General features: G+C 36.9%; 2 long non-coding RNA genes across 2 annotated transcripts; one reads left to right on the top strand and one right to left on the bottom strand.

Moving 5' to 3' along the window:
- Nucleotides 1-12493: 12493 nt before the first annotated feature.
- On the bottom strand, nt 12494-13698 carry LOC122140489. The gene is made up of 3 exons (XR_006157169.1): nt 13211-13698; nt 12666-13106; nt 12494-12567 (listed from the first exon to the last, which is right to left on the bottom strand). It is a non-coding gene; the product is annotated as an uncharacterized LOC122140489 (long non-coding RNA).
- A 4655-nt stretch (nt 13699-18353) lies between these two features.
- On the top strand, nt 18354-19762 carry LOC122140481. Its single transcript, XR_006157165.1, has 3 exons — nt 18354-18910; nt 19026-19181; nt 19334-19762. It is a non-coding gene; the product is annotated as an uncharacterized LOC122140481 (long non-coding RNA).
- The last annotated feature ends 253 nt before the right edge of the window (nt 19763-20015 follow it).

Below are 20015 nucleotides of genomic sequence, written 5' to 3'. Positions count from 1 at the left end.
GCTCAAAGGGGAAATATTTATAATTAATTATAACTGGTTATAATTAATTATGAATATTTAGATCAGATCTCAGAATTAATTGTAGCAGAATCAATATTACAATTATTTAATCTGTTTGTCCACCGAGCAGACAGTATTATCAATTTTAGGAAACATCATCTTCCTGGCCAAGAAAGAATAGCTTTCCTACTTTATACAGTAGCAGTAGCTTAGGAGGTAGCAAAACAAAGGCACGCAGGAACTCTGATCTGTGAGCAGCACACAGGGGCAGTTGACTGTGAATATATTGGGTTTAACAAATTAAACTACAGGTAACATACAACTAAACTAAGCACAACACATACATACAGAATGAAGGAAATCAAGAAAAGTGAGAGAGAAGAACAAAGAATGGCAGTATTTACCCTCAATTAACCACAACCTAATGACAATCATCAGAGAATCAAGAATCACCTTGATAAAGTGGCCCAAACTTAAGAAGTGAAGTGAAGTGAAGTGAAGTGACATACAGCCAAGTATGGTGACCCATACTCAGAATTCGTGCTCTGCATTTAACCCATCCAAAGTGCACACACACTGCAGTGAACACACACACACTGTGAACTAGGGATGGCTCAATACCATAATTTTGGCTTCGGTACGATACCAGAAAGTAATACCTTGGTATCGATACTAAATCGATACCATAGGTGGCAAATAACCAGCCTCAAAAAATAAGTGAACTGAAAGCTAAAAATAAAAAAGAAATAAAAATGGAGGATAATAAAAGTGAATTATCATAATTTATAGTATTTAATAATCTTGGTTAATGTTAGGTATGTGTTTAGTAATGTTTACATACTAAACATGTATTAGTAGCCTACATTTATCTTTTATAAATAAATCTTTTATAGATATATAAGTGCTGTAATCAGTGTTGTGCAAGTTACTTCCAAATTGTAATACATTATAGATTACTTGTTACTGTCACTTAAAAGTAATTCCTTACCTTACAATATTACTGTCTCAGATCTGTAATGCGTTACATTACTCCTGTATTACTTTTGAGTTACTTTCACCAAAATTACAACAGAAGCAGACCTGCCAACCTTGGAAAGTTTTTTTAAGTACCATCAACACGAAATGCATAACTTTTTGCCAGAGGGGTCTGAAGATGATCTGAGCCAAATTTTGGGGAAATCGGCCTAACGGTCTAGGAGTTCGAAAAAGTAGGTTTTCAACATGAATCAAAATGGCGGACAGGAAGTTCATTCAATTATGGCAAAATTGGTATCTATGTTGTCGGTATGAGCCACGGAATATAGCAACATCAGTTACATTACAATAAGCGAATGTAAGCAAAAATTATTAGCATTTATTAGATTTTTCATTATAAGTTTTGACCACAAGGTGGCGCTGCCCCCAAACTTTTTGAGTACCATCAGGGCATGGAGCCGAAGATTTTTGTAATTATTCTTGTAACGATTCGCTAATGCGTTTGTAAAATACAGTAGTTTAGAACATAATTCAAAATGGCCGATGCTCAAAATGGCTGACATGGGAAAATTGGATATCAGTCGACTCGACATGACCCAACGAATCTAATTTTTGTGATCTAGTTTTGTGATTTTTGGCCAAACCATTCAGAAGTTATAAGCAAAAATATTAATTTTTCATATCTCCTGACCACTAGGTGGCGCTGTGTCGAAACAATGCAGGTAGTCTCAGGTCATGCTTGTTATAACACCCACCAAGTTTGATCTCAATACGCCAAACCGTTGCAGAGTTATAGCCTCACAAGCATTTTTACGTGGTTTTCGTAGAATTTGTTTGTGTGGTATTCGAGAACGATTGGACGAATCAACCTGAATTCCATAACTTATTGCTGGCGTCGTCTGAAGATGATCTGAGCTGCCATAGATTTTCAGCGGAAGAAGAAGAAGAAGAACGCCAACGATTTCAATAGCACCTTCGGTGCTTGGCCCCTAAATATAGCTGCAAGCAGCGATTACCGGGGTTCGAGCATTTACCAAGGCTTAAAAGGTGTTATGGTTTTAAGGTCTAGGCCAACCTGGATGTATGGCTGACAGTAGAACACATTTAAAATGGAGAATAGGCTCACACATACACACACACAGAAATGAAATGGTTAAACTAATACATTAAGCATGCTTACACACACACACACACATACAGAGACAGTCTTCTCTTTTTAAGTTTGTATGTCATTGACAGGTTTCATTGTAATCATAATCTGGCATAATTGTAAAAACTAATATTTGAACAAAATGCTAAACTTTGATTCAATGCGATTTTAAATGTATTGTAATTGCAGTGATTTTAAAATGTGTACAAGCAAACAAATGAAAAGTACTGTTTTTGTTCATTTAATGAGCCCATTAATGGTCTTCCGCTGCCATCTAGTGGTTATGAATGCAATTTCTCATACAACACTGTGTTTTTAAGCTTTATCACTATTATAGTGTTATTTTTTGCCCAGTCTCTCTAAAAATGTGCATGCTTGTTTAGAATGAATGCAAATTTAATGTATGTGTGAATATATGAGTTTTTTTTTTAGCAGTTTGAAGCCATTAAGAACAGAAATATTGTGTTTTTGAAGCCTTATGAACAGTTATAGTGCCACATATAGTCTGATCCCCATGAAACCTTGCATGCTAGTAAAGAGTCATCTGACATATGTTCACACTAAGTTTCTTAAAGTTTTGAGTTTTTGTTTAGGTTTTATAGGCTTTTGGTTACATGTGGCCACACCCCTTTTCTAAATAAGCCCTTATAGCTAACCAAAAGACAAAATTCAACATTTTTTTTGTTTTTTTGATAATTATTGATCTAGAGAGTCCAGAGAATATTACTGCAGTGGTTTGGTTCCGATCGGGCGAAAAACCTAGGACAAGTTCGCAAAAGTATGTTTTAACATATTTGTGAATGTTTAATGAACGATTTTATTGACAGCATTACTCCCAGGGGCAAAGTTGTTCGCAATAAGGAGATCTATCAAATGATATGAAGGTCTAGTGTTTGTGTGAATGTATGAACATGTTCTACAAATGGTGGTCATTGTCTATTGAAATTTTGTGTTTTTGAGGCTTTTTTAACTGTTATAGCACAATCCTATGGTCCAATCTCCTTGAAACTTTGAATACTTGTTAAGAGTCATCTCACACGTTTTCACAAAGTTTCATAAAGTTTTGACTTTTTGTTTTGGTTTTATAGGCTTTGGGGTATGTTTGGCCACTCCCCTTTTCTAAATTACCCCTTTAAAGCTAACCAAAGGACAAAATTCAACATTTTGTTGCAGATATAGATATTTGAAATAAGTGATAGGTGACACAAAACTTATTGCAAGTCTTCTCTTTTGTAGAGTTTAGATGTCATTTTCAGGTTTCACTCTAATCATAATGTGGCAAAATTGTAAAAACTGGAAAACTTTGAATGAGATTTAAAATGTTGTAACAGTGGTTTTACAATGTTTAAGCATGAATCCATTAAACCTTTAAACAGTACTGTTTAAGTTAGCTGAATGAGCCCATTAGTATGCCCACCGAGTTTCGTTCCGATTGACCTCTGTTAACCTTGTCAAATAGGTGCTCAAACTTCATTGATCAATGGCGGCCATGTTTTTTGAGATATGCGAATGTCCTTATAGATTCTTGTGTCACTTTGGACAAAGACGCTGCAAACCAATTTTCAGATCGATCGGACCAACGGTTGCGTAGTTATAGCCACTTTATTTTTTTTACGTATTATAGCGCCACCAAGTGGCAGATTTGTGCAATTTTTTTTATTTGACCAAAGTTTTAGCTAATGCAAATGTGTAGCGAGTTTGGTTAAGATGTCTCATTTCGTTCACGAGTTATAGCCTGTTACGTAAAATTGGTCCTCGACTTTCGAACGTTTTGGCGTGCCATTGTGACAGTCAGTCGAAATTTCAACTTTTTTTTTTGAGAATTATTGATATTCACTGTCCAGAGAACACTTCTGCAGTAGTTTGGTCCCGATTGGACAAAAAACCTAGGACTAGTTCGCAAAAGTAGGTTTTGGACATACGTCAAATTTGTGGAAAAACGAGGCCTCATAGATCAGAGTGACCGTTACAAATTTGCCATGACCCAAGGAATCCAGAAATGTAAAATTTTTGAGTCTACGACAAGCGGTTTAGGAGCTATGAGCAAAAACACATTTTTGATCACTGTAGCGCCCCCTATTGGCCAATTAGTCTGAGACTTTGATAGGTTCTCCCCAAATTGAGCTATATCATTTGGCCAAGTTTCAAGTCTCTAGGACTTACGGTTTGGTCTGCACGATCAGTTTTAGGGGAGAATAATAACAATAATAATAATAATAATAATAATAATAAAAATCTTAATTTCAATAGGGTTTCAGCACCGCGTGCTCGAACCCCTAATAATAATAATAATAATAATAATAAAAATCCTAACAATTACAATAGGGTTTCAGCACTTCATGCTTGAACCCCTAAAAAAAAAATGATTAGTCTTACAGTGCATACAAACACGCCACAGTTGTTTGCATCTCCCTGGCTCTGAAGCCACTGGGGTGGATAAGAGATTTTCCAATCAGCGAGTTTCCATGTGTTACTGAAGGCAAGACTGATACAGAAAAAGATACACAGACAAACTTGTGAATAAGAACGTGATTAGACACTGCTGATGTGAATGAAATAAAGTGCATTCTAGTAGACTGATCACTTATGTTGAAAGTTGACTGATACTATCCTTTATTTATATTAATGTGAAATATACTGGACATTATGTAATAGTCACAGATGACTGATAGATGGCATAGCTGGTAACAGTACACAAACATTTTTTATATATTTTGGCTGAATAACCAGTCTGCTATATATATGCCTAGTATGCTGCAGCATAGAAATTTTAAAAAGGTAGGGGCCAAGTACATTACCATAGTATTTCCATATGGCGTTCTGGTATGTCTTTGTAAAGCCCCTTGGAATCAAACACCCCCGGAGCTCATGACTTTGACCAGAGAAGACCTTTGAAGATATTAACAGGAAAAGACATGTACAGTTGGTAGACAACCAAAATGGGTAATACCGCCGCGCGTACCAAATCAGTCGCGTGTTAAAATCATTCGCGAAACTACCGCCAGGTGGCGCAAAGGGACGGATTGCAAACTGAATGTAATTGTAAAATGAAAGGAAGACGTAAAACAACAATAACATTATAATATATATTATAACATCCGTAAAAGCCATTAAAAAAAATAGGATAGTCTTAGGCTACATTCTACTCATTAAAAATTTAAAGAAAGACCTTTACACAAAGGCTCTTATGCTTAGTCCATTACATATATAGGCATATATACATATATATATATATATATATATATATATATATACGGATTAAAAGCTAAATGTTTTCATTTCGGTTCTTTCTTGGTTAAAAAAAATAATAATAATAATCTTCAGGTTCCATTTGCAGAGCGAAATGAGAACGGTCCAGCATTTACAAATAAATTCTTATTAACTCTGTTATTATTCTTGATTTTTCAAACTGCTAACACTTTGCATTTTTGAATTATGCCTTTACTGTGTGACCAATAATTGTGAATTGTGACTTTGGCTGGTGCCTCATGCGCACATATTCATTGGAAACAGCAGTCGTTCACCGAGCCATGCGGAGCGAGCAGCGGTCCACTTTGGCATATTTTGCTAATTATGATTTTTTTTTTTGTAGATACTGAAACACGTGTGAAATCCAAAGCCTGTTTTACCTAATGAATAAGAGTTTAGCGTCAAATGGGCAACATGTTTGGATTTGTCCCGAATGAGAGAGATAAGCCCAACCTTATGTATCGCTTTAAATTATTTTTAATTATTATTATTTTTGTTGTTGTTTATAAGCCTATATTATTATATAGCCTGCTGCAATTATATGTATCCATTAGAATTATATATTTGTAATTCTTGTTCTGTTCTGATAAATTTGTTAAATTTAAAGGATTTGTTGTAAAGTGAAGGGAACTAAAAATGCCTGTTGGTACATTAGCCTATAGCATTATTAGGCCATTATTAGGTTATTATTTCTGAATGTAATAAATTACAACTCTCACAAATGTAATTTATTTTTTAGCGTGTTTTCATCCAGCTTTATTTTTCCATTGCATCTAAAAATGACTTTGTGCATCACATTCACTTCGTGAACAAACAAATATAACTTCAGATCTGCCTCCTGCGATGCTCAGCTGTGGACGATTTCAAAATGTTTGATATAAAGGTTGCTGTCACATTTTATACAGGAATTGTTCATTAAAAAAAAAAAAAATCAAATTATATTTTTAGTTTTATGCTAACATGCAATCAAGTCTTCGGATACTATATAAGATACAAGTTCATTTAGGCTATTTAACATGAACTGTGACATTTTACCGTTTCAACTCATAAACTCCTCAAGATTTTAAAGTCAGTTTAATAGTATTGAAATTCAAGTTGAATCTAGTATAAAAAAGGTTTTAATTGCTTAAATTATTTCTATGAATTAATAAGTTAGCATGACTTTTTCATCATAGCATTTTTTACGAGCTTTATTCGTTTTCTGAAACCAAGCACCTGCACTTTTTTCTTTTTTAAATCTATTAATGCTCGCATATCTCCTACAACCTACAAATAAGGGCTAATAGAGGTTCTTTTTTCATTATTTATTTATAATGTTTATTCTTGAAGAAAATAAGTATTTATCCTTTAATAAAATAAGGGACGATCCAAATATTTGTAATGTACAATAATATATCTGCCTGCAGTTAAAAAGTTATTTGTTTTGATTCATCCATTTATGTAGGCTACAATTAGCCTATTCTTAAAATAAAAATAAAAATAAATAATGTCATAAAAAATGCCATCGGTCTGAATAAATTTTACCATTATAGAATTTGGGTTAGTAATTTAGGAGGTGAAAATACAGTGAAACTACAAATGTCATGGGATTTTAAAGCATGACAACTGAAGGTCTATGAAACATTTGATGCATTTTTTTAAACAACGGCACTTAAAGTTTTCAACTAAAATATTACTATTTCAACCATATAGCCTGTGAATAAATAAAATGCATACTTTTCAATGAAAGAACACTGAGAGTGTAGGTTGCTTCTGGTGTTTGGATTTGTACTTCAATATAATGAGCTCCAAGTTTAAGAATAGCCTACACTAGTTTTTTTTTTCTCTCTCTCTATTTAAAAGCATTAACTTACAATGAAATACGTCTTCCTTCAGGCAGACTAAATGTTTTCCTGCCTTGCCAAATGTTGGGTGCAGTTAGCGCGAGTCACTCGCGTTAGAATAGCGGGGAGCAGATACATTCGCTTGGTCTTAAAGCTTCCGCAAAGCGGTCACAAAACAATGCTGGCAAAAAATAACGATTAGTTATCAAGGATAATTTGTTATTATTTGGTTTCGTAAAGCCTTGGGCTGCGGAAAATAATGCCTACGGCTCACAAATAACAATGATTTTGGCAAACCAAACATGGACAATAAACCTTTATCAATTGACCGAATTTAGTTAGCTATTTTGGGATTGTTGGTTTAGCTTGTGTGGGGGTCGAGATAAAGGTGTGAATTTCTTGCTCTTTCATATGGACAGTCTTATGAGGGTTTCAAACTTGCAGAACAGGTTTTAGGACAACTTTAAAGAAAGGTTTGATCCACTTCAAATGTTAACTACTGTATAGCGCAATAAAGTTTATTAGTTATTATAACTTAATTTTAGAGGAAGTTGCCTTGACTTAACCCCCCCCCCCCCCAAAAAAAAAAAAAAAAAAAAAAAAACTGTTGCATTAGGGCTGGGTGATAGGCCTATGGCCTAAAAAAATCCCCGAATTTTTTCACAAAAAAATCCGATTTACAATTTAAATCGATTTTTTTTGCCTCCTATTCAAATGACAAAGAAATTGTTCAAAACAAGTTTTAATATAACAATATATTATTTTTTAATACTAGCCCATCGTGCATCTAACCATCCACTCGGCGTTAAGAGCTGTTCAGATTAAAACTGGCAACTCCGCATTGAGTCTGTGTCATGGACGGAGGACAGACCAAGTGTAGGCCTAAATAAATTTTCTAGTCTATATTTTCATCTCGTTATGCCGCTGGTTTAGGTTATGTATTTATTTTTATTTCTTATATCAATTATTTGTAAATATAGCAGACATTGTCTAACCATGTCTACACCGGATGGCCTTGTTCATATAGGGCGAAACATCTCTCTCACTCGGCAGTACAGTAGGCCTGTGAGCGGAGTGGAGCAGCAACAATTTCCCTCCGCACTCCGAGCATTTAATAATCACTAAGCTCCGCGGTTCATTGATACCAGAAACACTGCTCCGCCTTCACTCCATGGCTAAAGTTGAAATGTTATGTTCATAATAGCTTATAAAAATAAAATAAAAATTAATTAATTAATTAATTAAATTACAGGAGAGTTTCAAAGGGGATTAGGCTATTGTGTGCAAACTTTTTGTCCTACTAAACGCCAAACTAATAAAATTGTCAGCATTAAAAGGTATAATTGCTGCTTTCTGCTGTGCAATTTTTTTTTGTGATGAAAATAACAGTTTACATTTTCGTCAGTTATTTTATCTACAGATCGATGCATTTGTTACAGATTTCTGCTCATACAAAATCAGTTACAGATGAAGTATCCTACTGTAAGATTACATTTGTTTGAATGCATTATTGCGACAGCGATTGCGTGTGAATGTGCTGTATCTGTTTAAATCATGCTTTAACCCAAAAATAATCAGTAAAAGGAAGACAAACTCCTTGATAACTAGCCTGTAACATCCCGCTCGACTATTGCCGTCATTATAATCTTCTGATCGGAGAGATTATGTGTATCAAGCTAAATATGTTTATCATGTGAATTATTGCTAAATATGCAGTTATATTATGGGCTGTTGGCATGAATTGTACTCGTGATGGAGCGGTGCCGGAGTGAGTGAAAACCACGACGCTCCTACTTTTAAAAGATCCTCTCCTCGCTCCAGTCAGAATAACACCGCACTGCTCATACTCTGCTTGGCAGCGTGACTCAAACGCGCGGGGAGGGTTGAGCCCAATCATTCTCAAAACATAAAATATTTATTTTATTTCAATTTTCGTTTTTGTGTTTGAGGAAAAATCAGTGTTAAGGCATCTCTCCATTACAGACCGTTCTGAAATAAGAATTTATGCAAATGCGTATAAAATGCTAAATATTTTTTAACAGAGATGTCTAGAGGGTATTTAATAGGTCTGCTTCCCACGTAAGATTTTTCTAGTTACTAGTCATTCATTTGTCATTATTCAACTAATCGCAAGTTTATATTAAATTTACAACTATAATCCAGCCTTAATATATTCCGCGCTCAAGCACAGGCAGAAGAAGACCTAATAATTATGAAAAAGGAGACATTTTAATTATTTATTAATAAACAAATGTTTTCTTGTCGGCTGCAAGATGAAATTCACAGTGCTGACTCTCTCCACATGGACGCGCCTTTAAAGAGAAATACAACCTTCACAGATTACATAATGCTTTCGTTTTAGGGGAATTGATTCGTTTTAAAAGACATTTCAAGCTTTCTGTAGATATATTTTTCATGTATGTGAGACGCCACAATTTTCAGTTATTTCATTATTAGGAAAAAAATCACGTGATCGAGAGGGCGCCTCCCTGTCATGCATGCGCATTAATAATTTTTGCACAAACTCTTGAATATGAATAATAATTCACATTTTATTTATTACAAAGTAAATCATTTTTTTACATGCAATTATCCAAAATAAAACCAAACAAGATTTGTAATGAAGATGAAATATGTAGACAAATAAGAATAAATGCACGTGCACTCAGCATCATGCGCAGAGAAAATCTTGCACTGATATTTTACGGAATATTATACAAACCTGCATTTAAATGCGGCTGCAATTTATTTATTTATTTATTTATTCGTTTGTTTTTACTTAAATTATATGAAAGCAAGTAAAGAAGACTCCATTTAAAATCACTGAAGTTGTCAATTAATGAAGCTCTTTTTTTTTTTACATCATGTGCACTTTGTTGATAAGTGAGGACGTTTTATTATTCCATCCATTCTTTAGAGTTTCAATGATTTAGTTAAATCGTGCAGGTTTAATTTCTTGTTTTAATTAGCCCTAAATATTGGGAGCAAAATTATACAGTGCTTCACGTTTTACTAAAATAAAGAAAATAATTTATAAAACACGCAAGCCTAGCTCACAATAGGCTACCACTTTTAATGCTCCGATGTAAAGTACACCACATTTTCTTTTTAATAATATAACACATAATTCATATTATATAAATAATACTGCACACTATTTAAATGTGTCTAATCTAAAATATGGTGTAGAGAAAAATATAAGCACAGGCTCATAGGCTTGACATTTATCCTGCTTGAATTCGGTTCTAAGAAACGCACATATCTTCATAAGGACTAAACTTTCATCTGTGAATATTAAATATTTTTTCTTTCATTTTCCCCGACTGCAGTCAAATATAACACTTTGGGTGAGGCAAAGCTGACGTCAATTTGCGAAAATGTGCTTTGATGCGCTTGTTTGAAAACTTGTGATTAAAGCGCCACTCAGTGGTCAAAAGCTGCAAATGCACTTTGCCGACGCTGCGGCAGCGGTACGAGCGGCGGTAGAACCAACGTTTTGGATGGCCACCTACTGTACATAAAACAGACCAAAAAACTATTTTGTGTTAAAATACATTTGTAAGATCTTGATGCTACAACTAACCCATAAAATGAAGTGGTTCCCAGTCTCAGGGTTTATGCGTGTATGATTGCGTGTACATGAAAGCATACCTTCAAGCATGTTAATTTCGAGGGGATATTTTTTTTTTTGAGTGATCCAGTCTCTCCACCAGGAAATAAATATAAATGTTGGGAGCATCACAACCTGTCAGGAAGTTATTATAAATTAATAATTGAATTATAACTTTGAATTGCAATTTATTTACAATGAATTCTGATTATAAATTAATTATAACTTCATAAGTTATTTTTTAATCTAATCTAATCTAATAATTTTAAAAAGGTATTTAAACTCACAATGGGTGTTGTAGATGCAAGCTGTGCTACTCTAGTGTTGACAGCCTATTATAGATAAAAACATTAATACATATTTTCTTCAAAACACATTAACATACAAAAAACAGTGTACATACATCATCAGTCACAACGGATGTCTTCTGATCCGGGCGAAATGGACTGTGCAGGATTGTCAGTAGGTCCTTAATTGTTATTATACAGTTGTTCATTTGCACAAGGACAGAAGCATCATTTTGTACAGTGGAGTACAGTTCAGAAAGCTTGTCCTACAAGTGACATGTATAATGAAAACCATTATTATGATGATATTTCCAACATGGCATGGTTTTTTAAATTGAAAAATACCTTGTTTTCCTTCAAGATGGGGAAAACTGATGTGCTGAAGTGTTGTCCTTCCCATGGGATGAATTTTTTCTTCTTTTTTTTTCATATAGTCAGGTTTTTTTAATGTTGAGTGAGTGCCTACAGTATATCTGTATCAATACACAGTGTTTAGATCAACATTTATGCAAGGTAGTTATAAGATTAACATACAAATTAAGATAAAATTTCTATCAATCTCACATGTAGTGAAGAGGCACAGTCTTCCCTCCAGTCCAAATTCAGCTGACCCTTGTGTCTACCTTAGCATTTTGTCCATAAATGCTTTGTTCACTCTGCTGTTATGCAAATAGAACACCAATCGAAGTGCAAACATATAATGAATATCTTTCAACTGGCAAAGAAAGTATCAAGAATTTGCAAGCTCCCAGTTATGCTTTGCCATGGAAGAGTTGATGAGAACAGTGAGCTCTGGGACAAGATCAAGGCTTCTCAGTTTCTCTTTTTCCTGTTTTTGGTTATGCTGATGAAAGCGGTTGTACAACGAAAACCTATCTGATTTTCCTGTGATGGGTTGAGGTTTGTCAAGTGCTTCTGTGCCTCAATTATTTTGACTCTGGACAGGTCCACCTTCTTTTATGGTTTTAACCCAGGGTAAATGGACAACAAGCTCCTTGGATGAAGCCCTGGCCACATTTTCAGCTGTGGCTTCACACAGTCTGCCATCAAAAGGCCTGAAAAATGCCTGGCGAAATCTGTTGTTGGCGTGTCATGCAACACGTCCAGCTACATCTGAAATGTACATAGTCGGTGGAGTTTTTAAACTCAAGTGCATCAATGTGGTCCCTCGCTGACTCTTGCCACCAAAGAGGTGAGGAACAATAAACAATGGCATGTGGGCATCCAAAATGAAGAACACCACCTAAAAAAAAAAATTCTATAGAAAAACTGTATGAGGTTGCCATACCTCCAGTCTTCTGCAATTTAATGAACATTTTGGGGTAAATGTCTTTGTAAAGAAGAACCTCCTCCAAATGATTAATGATATTATTATTATCATTATAATAACATTATGATGATAATATCTGAGGCAGAGCCAGCAGAAGACACACCAAGCTGTGTACATGCTGCCAGCAGCTCATTTTTGGAAGGCTAGAAAAATTTATGTAAAAAATATTTAATTAGAATTTTTTTTTTTGGCCTAAATAAAATGTGTGTATATACAAATAATACATCTGGAAGAGAAATACCTTTTTGGATTCAAATAGTTTTAACACAGTGTCCTCAACTGCATGAGAATCTACAGGAGGTGACTTGTCACATAGTCTGACTGAAAATCTTTTGAGGATCTTTGTTTTTGGAACAATTGGTCCAACCCTGCAGGGGGATCCAAGCCACAGGGCAAAAGATGAATAAGATAGGTCCCTGGAAAAGGGGTTTCTCTTCTTTGTTTCTGCAGGTGATGTAGAGAGAAAGGACAAATCATATATCTAAGCAGTTCTGTAGTATTTATATGACAATTCATATGAACATAACATAAACCATAAATCTGTATTAGTATTTATAGATTTTACCGTAACAGAAAAGTAGCTAATTTGTGTTGGTTTCTAATGACGACCATCTTTCAGCAACACTGACATTAAGGTCACTCTGTTCCACACTTTCGTTACAAGGTCTCTTCAGGAGATTGACTAGTGGAAAAAATAATGTAATAAAAACTTAGCTAAATGAATTATCATTAATTAAAATTATTGTATATATTATTAATGGACTGTAATTTCAATAAATATCTTACCAGGCAAATCAAAAGCCACCTTCCAGTTGCTGTCAGCAATCAAGATAGGTGGTTCATGGCCACAGCGAATGCATGAAAAGTCATACATGTATCTGATCATTGCCCAGAAAAGAAAAAAGGCTTTCCTTAAGGTGTTGTGGTGAATTGTTACTGCAAGAAGGTCCTCCAGCATAGATAGAAACCGTCCAGTGGCTGTGTTTGTCTTCAAAAGGTGTTGTTGTTTTTGAAAAGTGTCATTATTTTTTTTTAACATAAAATCAATTTGAGATGCTGCACATAACAATTAATAATGATTTTTTCTTACCTTAAGGGCAGATGTCATCATTGCACATAGACGAGTTGTCAAAATAATGATGTTGTTAAAATTGTGAAATCCAGCAGTGTACTCCTGAAACCTGACAAGTGTCTTGCAGATCAGGCAGTACTTTACACACACTGTAACACCTTTATTAGGAGAAAGAGAACAAAAAGCATACATTTACAGTGGCATTATCACACATTTAGTCACAAACCAGGATACAGACAGAGGGTTAGTTAACCCTCTGAGGTCTAGGGAGTTTTGGGGGCCTGGAGAAGTTTTGACATCCCCTGACTTTTGTGCTTTTTTCAGTTGCTTATAAATAGATACATGGCTAAAGTCTGAAAACACTGTATTCAGTACAAACTGGGTTACAACAATATGTAAATATCATGTATGTACATGATTGTGTTTTTGAGAAAACAACGTTTATGCGTGGTTAGTAAAAAACTAAAATTTTGAAGTCACTGAAATAAGGTCATAAAACACCTAGAGAACATTTGTTCACAAGACTGTCAAACCTGGAGCTTGTATCCTAGAATTTTTGCTTCAAAATGATGTGAAAATAATCTTGTTTACTCACTCACAGAAAACAATAGATTAATTTAAAATTTCTAAGACACTTTTTGTTTCAAAAGGGCATATGTGATTAGGCGTCAACTTTCATGAATATTTGTGTGATTCATACCTGAGAAGACAAAGACCCACATAATGAGCTGCATAATGAGCCTTTCAGCCAGGTTTGTGATTGTGGGGGATGTGTTGGAGGATTTAATGTTATGTAGTGTTAAATGTATATATTTTTATGTTTGTTGTTTATTTAGAATATATTTAATTATCCCACAAAATAACTTGAGATTCACTTGCAAGTGCAGTTAAACAGTTTATTAGGAACATTCAAAGCTGAATTTTTAGCATCATTAGTCCAGTCACACAATCTTTCAGAAATCATTCTAATATTCTGATTTGCTACTCAAAAAAAAACATTTATTATTATTATTATAATTATTATTATTATTAATTTTGAAGAGATTTTTTTTTTTATTAATTGAAAGAACAGCATTGTTTCTAACATGATTATTGTATTTATCATCACTTGTGTGCTAAATAAAGTTTTTATATATATATATACCAACTCCCAGCTTTTAAATGGTTTAGTGTATATTGTTACACTGGGAGTAAGACTGGAGTAATGATGGTGAAAATTTAACTTTGATCACAGGAATAAATTAAATTTTAAAATATATTCAAATAGTAAGCAGTTATTTTAAATAGTAAAAATATTCCACAATATTACTGCTTTAGCAAATGCAACTTTCTGTATTTTGGATCAAATAAATGCAGGCTCATGTGTCATGTTGAAATCTATATAATGAACATCACATACCTGGCATTTCCAAAATGTATATTGTTTATGTGCTCTGAAGGACATACTTTTTTGAAGAGATGTTGAAGAGATGGAAGTGTGTGGCTCGCTTGGTCTTAGCTGTGTTCCATGTTCCTTAGTGGGCTGCTCATTTGCATTGGCTCGCTTTGCAACAGGTTATTATTTATCTGAAATATAAAAATATAAAAATAAAAAAGTAAGCATGCTGTTTACGCAAATAAACTGCATTATTAACATTATTGTGATGGTCACTGATACTATTTGTAATTTATAGGAAAAAAAGAACACAATTACCACATAGCACATTTATTGTCAGTGATATTTACAGCTTACTTGATACAATTTTATTTATTTATTTTTTACCTCAGACGATTGCAAACACCAATGACGGGGTATAACATTAAAAATATTTACACCAGAGCTGTCTATGTTATAGAACATAAAAAAATAAATAAATTAAAAAAACATCCTGGCATCGTGAAACATTGAGATGATGTAAATGAAACTTCATAATATTTAACCTGATTATACATTTAGTCAGGAATTATAGTCTGGAAAAAGTCTAACTAGTAAAATGTGTACAAGTTATATGAAAACTAATACAAATAGATTAATAATAAAAAAGACTTACTCATGTTTATCTCTGCTGTGTCAAGCCGCTTCATTCTTCTTTCTGAGGTAATCCAAATCTTATTCCTCTCAGCGGTCTTATTGAGGTGAATTATGTCTTATTCCTCTCAGCGCGAACAGTAACATTTAAAAAATGTGAAGTACAGTCTCGCTGCTTTGTTTGCTCTGATGAGGGCGGTTACCCGCCGCAAGCTTCACGTGGATGATTGTAATAACAATAGCGCGCTCGGCGCGTAGGTGTGGTCACATTAGATATAATGAAGGGAGACGTGAAAGACGGACATCGCGTTGTTTTCATGTGGATTACTTTATCACAGAATATTTGTTTTTGGTAGCACTTGCTTAGTTTAAAAGTAGACATATCAAGCTATATATAGATATATCTCTCATGTCTCTGTGTTGAATATTTACTGAGTTACAGCTCATTTTAATGATGCGTTTCTAAATAAAGGTCACCGCAGACCAAGGCTGCAGACATCACACTGTGTTTGTTTTCTTTCTTTTATAAATGCACAAAGTTTTGTTGTTATCATGTGTGTATACAAATAAAAGAAGACCCTTTACAGATTTGTTTGATGCATTGCTTTTATCAGTACGATCAAAACTGAAAGTGTGATTTAAGTTCTTATCATAAGAATTTGCCTCAAAACACGTATCCGCGTTAGCCGACTTCAGAGGGTTAAGCAGATAGTTTATTTACAGGATGCAGTATGACAACGATATGGTAAGTCACTGAATGGATGAAGCCCAGAGCTCTGGAGAGTGAGACGGGGGAGACAGCAATGGAGAATCACTGGAGAACGTCAATGGGGATCTGAGGGCAGAGAAAGAGCGAGTTTAGAGGAGATGGGTCGGGCACCAGTTCGGTGTAGTGAATGGTAGACCGGACGCCAGAGTACTGGCGTAATGAAGGCTTTATCCAGGTGAGTGATTGCTGGGTGCAGGTGCAGGTGATCAGTACTCCGGTGACTGGGATCGGGAGTGATTAGGATCAGGTACTGGTGATGATTGGGGTGGCTGTGACTGTGAGTTCCTGACACATTTACTAATGTTTGCATTTAGTAATTTAATGTACAGGCCTTTCTTCACTGAGTCTATGTCATAAACTGATGCTCTCTTTGGGACAACAACTGGTTCTGTGAGACCTGGTGGGATTGGCCCAGGGCAATAAGGGCATGTTTGCTCTGTGGGGTCAAACCTTTTTGGGATTTCACTTCCTTAATTCCTGTGGCAAATCTTCTGGTATTCTTTTGCTTTGCCACAGATAATTAGTCATTGCAACCAGTTGGTGCTTTGTCAGTCCTTCTCCTACATCACCAACTTCAATTTCTTCATTTTCAGATGGGTCCCCTGACAAGTTGCTGTCTGCTCTTGAACACTCAATTACTAAGTCCTATTTTTCTTGGTAAAGCCACCACATTGCCATATAGATGTGAAGACATCTGTACTGCTTCTTCGTTCCTTTACAAAGGCAATACAAGTGCCCCAACAATCTGTCAAATGACACTCTTGTCCGCCAAAGAGGCACCATCTTTCTTTCCTTCCTGAATAAATTGAAAAATAAACAAATCTTCCTGAATCTTCATGTTTCTCATGAGAAATAGGAAACAGAGAGCAGATTCCCTCTTCTGATGCTGCCTTACTGTGTTCGAGGCACTCTGACATTCTGTTGGTGGAAATCAAGGGAAGTCGTGGCCTAATGGTTAGAGAGTCAGACTTGCAATCCAAGGATTGTGAGTTCGAGTCTCGGGCCGGCAGGAATTGTAGGTGGGGGGAGTGAATGTACAGCGCTCTCTCCACCCTCAATACCACGACTGAGGTGCACTTGAGCAAGGCACCGAACCCTCAACTGCTCCCTGGGCGCCGCAGCATAAATGGCTGCCCACTGCTCCGGGTGTGTGTTCACGGTGTGTGTGTGTTCACTGCTGTGTGTGTGGACTTTGGATGGGTTAAAAGCAGAGCAAGTATGGGTAACCATACTTGGCTGTATGTCACGTCACTTTCACTTTTCACTTTCACTTTTTTTTTCTTGCATAGTCTTTAAAGATTCTTCTTTCAGAGGCTCAGGAAGAATGCACATTGGAGCAGAAGAAACTTTGATAAGATGCTCACACTCTGCACCAGGCTTTTCACTAAGTTTGGCCAGAGTCATAAACTCCCTGCACTCTAGTACTTCGCAGACAATTATTTGAGAGGTGGTGTTTTTTTGTACATGTATTGGCACTCTTTGGCCTCTACTGTTTTTGGCTGTAACAAAGACACCTTGCTGTATGTCAACATAGTAAACCGGATCTGATGTATCATGAAACTGTTTTTCATGTGTCACTGGGTGACTAATCCGAGCGGAACTTTTCTTTTCCGGGCGGAACTGAAGTGTGGGAAATATTTCCGCCCGGACTAATTTAAGTGAAACACGAGTTCTGTTCCGGTTGGCCCAAGGCGGGGAAATTATCCAAGATACACGTCAGGTGTGGGAAGAGGACGTGTCGGATACCGATTGGAGGGTCGGGAAGGAAGCAGAGATATAAAAGGGGCTGGTTTATGAACAGGAGCAGGGTAGTTTGTTCTGCTGTTGTTCCACATGATATGGAAGTGGCTGGTGTGGCGTGGATGTTGTGATTTACGGGCTGCAACGAGAATCCAAGGGAAGGGGAGATTGGAAGTGCGGAGGAAGTTAAGTGATCAACCTTTTGTATGTTGTGTTTACATCTTATTGTGGATTGAGTTGAAGGAGCGATCCTATGTTTGGAAGGCCCCTGAATGAAGGAGATTATTGAATTCGTATTGGGAGAGGACAACACTGTGTACTGGTGGGTGAAGACTTTATGAACATTCCTTGTATATTGTGGATGACGGATGTGGAGGGAGACTAACTGCCTTTAAGAAAGGGTTCCGACTGCATATTTCTCTGTAGCAGTGGGTAATTCCCCCCCCCTCTCTTGTGTTGATCTAATAATCCTCAGTGCTTGTGTGTTTACTCAGTGTTGATAGTAGTGCCTTGCGTTGGAGATCGCTGGGAAAGACGGAGAGACTCCGGTGTACGATATATACGCCTGCTGTGGTCTGCCCCCTGCCTTCGTCCATCTGACACGCCCCGCCAGGACTCTGAGCCCGAAACGGGAATACACCACGGATCTTCTTTCACTGAGTGTGTGGAGTGCGGTGAGTGCTGCTATATTGAAGTGTACACACGAGAAGAATTGTAGTGCCTTTGTGGAGTGTGGTGTTTGTCCGTGGCTGTGTCTCCGGTCGTAGGAAGAGGCCTGACAGAGAGGAGCAGTGTATCGGTGGCAACCATAGTCTTTACCTTAAGTAAGCTGGAGCTTGGACGTGTTGGAGGCGCCTCTGGAGGAGGTTGGATGACGTCGCCCACACAGCGATCTCTGTAAGCTTTTAAATCAAAGCCTTACCCTTTCATCCACGTGACGTTGTGTCATTGGCCTTGTCAGCAACCACCGGCCTTGTGCGTGTTGTCTGTGCTGTCTCTTCGACGAGGGAAGCGAAGGACAACAGCCGATCCTCCCCCGTGTGCCCCCTTGCCAAGGTGGGTGGGAAGCCCAGTATTGTTTGCAGTCTCACCTGTAAGGCCCACCAGCCGTCAGTCATCGACCAAACCCGTATCTGCTTGGAATACCGACCTCTGAATATCTTCAGTGGTGAGTAGCCAGTTAACAGCCCAGCCCTGTGAATGCTCACCTGTGTATTGAATTCTGTACTTACCTGTGAGCTAGAACCCCTGTACGTTAACAGTCCAGCCCATGTGAATACCCACCCGTGTATTGAACTCTGTTATTTACCTGAGAGCTAGAACCCCTGCACGCTAACAGCCCAGCCCTGTGAATACCCACCTGTGTATTGAACACTGTACTTACCTGAGAGTTAGAACCCCTGCACGCTAACAGCCCAGCGAATACCCACCTGTGTATTGAAATCTGTACTTACCTGGGAGCTAGAACCCCTGCACGCTAACAGCCCAGCCCTGCGAATACCCACCTGTGTATTGAACTCTGTACTTACCTGGGAGCTAGAACCCCTGCACACTAACAGCCCAGCCCTGCGAATACCCACCTGCGTATTGGACTCTCTACTTACCTGAGAGCTAGAACCCCTGCACGCTAACAGCCCAGCCCTGTGAATACCCACCTGTGTATTGAATTCTGTACTTACCTGTGAGCTAGAACCCCTGCACACTAACAGCCCAGCCCTGTGAATACTCACCTGTGTATTGAACTCTGTACTTACCGAGAGCTAGAACCCCTGCACGCTAACAGCCCAGCCCTGTGAATACCCACCTGTGTATTGGACTCTCTACTTACCTGAGAGCGAACCCCTGCTAGCCCTGTGAATACCTGTGAGTACTTACCTGAGAGCTAGAACCCCTGCACGCTAACAGCCCAGCCCTGTGAATACTCACCTGTGTATTGATTTTTGTACTTACCTGAGAGCTAGAACCCCTGCACGCTAACAGCTCAGCCCTGTGAATACCCACC

Source organism: Cyprinus carpio, chromosome A4 (assembly GCF_018340385.1).
Source record: "Cyprinus carpio isolate SPL01 chromosome A4, ASM1834038v1, whole genome shotgun sequence".
Taxonomy (NCBI): domain Eukaryota; kingdom Metazoa; phylum Chordata; class Actinopteri; order Cypriniformes; family Cyprinidae; genus Cyprinus; species Cyprinus carpio.
This window is presented reverse-complemented; position numbering and strand designations above follow the sequence as displayed.